The sequence below is a fragment of the Rousettus aegyptiacus genome, unplaced genomic scaffold, assembly GCF_014176215.1.
Source record: "Rousettus aegyptiacus isolate mRouAeg1 unplaced genomic scaffold, mRouAeg1.p scaffold_m13_p_4, whole genome shotgun sequence".
In the NCBI taxonomy this organism is placed as follows: domain Eukaryota; kingdom Metazoa; phylum Chordata; class Mammalia; order Chiroptera; family Pteropodidae; genus Rousettus; species Rousettus aegyptiacus.
Window position 1 is genome coordinate 110742597 of NW_023416307.1, and position 2349 is coordinate 110744945.

The 2349-nt window shown below is 34.9% G+C and overlaps 1 pseudogene; it reads right to left on the reverse strand.

Annotated features, from left to right (window-relative positions):
• Positions 1 to 1467: 1467 nt before the first annotated feature.
• Positions 1468 to 1586, reverse strand: LOC118602156 (annotated as a pseudogene).
• Positions 1587 to 2349: the final 763 nt, after the last annotated feature.

A 2349-nucleotide genomic window follows, 5' to 3' on the forward strand; every position in this document is an offset into this window, starting at 1 on the left:
ACATTACAATTATAGTCCTGACATTAGAAGTCCTAAACTGCTGAGGTTATACCAAAAATGATCATTAGTGCAAAAAGAGGGACTTTGAATCCTAGCTCCAACATGTGTGAACTTGAGACATGTTTTAACTGCCCTGATCTTCAGTTTCTTCATATGTAAAATGGAGAAAATATTTACTTAATATTTGTTGTGAGCATTGAAAATACACTAATAACATGCCACGCTTACATGTCTCAAAGCATATCTATTACAAGTGTCCTATTCATAAAATACTTCACAGCAGTAAGAAAGGGAGAATATGAATATATAGTTGTATTTGCTTGAATTTGCATAAAGAAACCCTAGAAGGATAAATGTGTAGCAAATAAATACAGTTACTTGACCTGAGGAGAAGAGGAGACACTTGGATGGATGAGAGAAGGTAATAGTGAGACTTTCTACTATACACCTCTTTGTATGGTTTTAATTGATTTTAAAATAAAAATTAAATCAAATTCATAATAAATTAATAAGTTTCTCCTCTAAACTGCCCACCAGGGCTAAATATTTTGCATGTTACTTACTCATCACGCATGTTTCTGATAATAAATCACTTTTATAGGTTCAGTTCCATATCCATGTCTTCATTTTCTGTGACTTTCTATAATTGCCGATTAGCACCAGAAAACAAAATGTCGTTGTGCCTGTTTGCATCAGACTTCCAACTTCCTGGTAAAAGCATGCCCTGTGTTCTTGTGTCATAATCACAATCATCAGCAAATCATAGATTAGTTGATTTTAGATCATTTGTTACTATTTCAGTTTCTTTTCTTTTTTTCTTTTTTTTTGTGAGTTCTAAGGAAAATGAATTTGGCAAATTAGATTTCTTTGGGAATACCAAATGACCTAGCCCAGATATATTCAGCTAAAAAAAATAATTGTTGACTACAGTATCTAATTTTCAATTCCTATTAATGCCAATTATTCTACCTTGCTGAGAAATTCTAATGTTGAGAATTTTAAAAATCTAGAGTAGTCTACAGCCATGCTGCCCTGAACAAGCTCAATCCCATCTGATCTTGGAAGCTAAGCAGGGTTAGTACTTGGCTGGGAGACCACCTAGGCAGATGCTGTAGGCATAAAAAATACGCGATTGTAAACTGACAAGGTCCTTGCAATCTGTGAGGTCAACCAAGGGTTGCCTCACCTAACAAACAAACAAACAAACAAATAAAAATCTAGAGTAGAATATGAGATAATAATGCTTTGACACATTATAATAGGAAAGCTATTAATTTTTTTTTTTTTTTTTTGCAAATTAATTGTTTCTTCTGGGTGGGTAGAGGATGGAATATAGGTCATTATGCTTTTAGTTTGTATTCAGTCTTGGTGTTAAAATTCTCTCTGCTCAAGGAACCTAAAGAGATAATTATTACTTGTGATAAGTTCATTATATATGTATATTTTATTATTATATATTATTACCTACGCCTAAAGCACTTAATCTTCCTAGGTGGTCTCCCATCCAATTACTAACCAGGTCTGACCCTGCTTAGCTTCCAAGATCAGATGAGATCAGGCTCGTTCAGGGTGGCATGGCTGTAGACCATGGACCATGGCTCCACTGGGGCACGAACCCAGGACCTTCTGCATGTAAAGTAGATATGCTAACTGCTACACTATGGAACAATGTCCAGTTCATTATATTTTAAATTTGACACATTACAAGGTTTGCTGACAATGTTTTTGCAGACCCCAAATCCTGCTTTCTTTTCTCTCTTAGAAGAAAAGTTTCTTTAAAAAGATTTGAGAATCTGGTCCAACTGCATAACTCTGCTTATTTTTTTCAGCTCAGATAATTCAGGAAATGAAAATTTATGGTATTCGTGACTAAAATGAAGATGTACTATAACTGGAGATCCAGGAAAAGCATTAACCTAGTTAAAACACATGTCTTTTATTAGTGGAGGAGCAAAAACAAAAAAATAGCTTGAAGTTATATTTTCAGTATTTCTGGCTTCGTTTTCAGAAATGCTGGTACCAAAATTTGATGATCTTATATAATACACCAATTAAGGAGGAAATAGAGAGATCCAATAATTTCAGGGATTTTTCTATTAGACCTTTAATTCTAGGCATGCCATTTCCTGCCTAGTAGCAAGACAAAATGCAGCTTGACTGAAGTGACAGACCAAGCTCTCAAGAGTCAATCCTAAAATTCAGGCCTTTTATTTCCAGTTGCAATTAAATAAAATAAAAATGTATAGTCTATGGCCAGGCCACCCTGAACAAGCCTGATCCTGTCTGATCTTGGAAGCTAAGCAGGGTCAAACCTGGTTAGTACTTGGATGGGAGACCAACTAGGAAGAC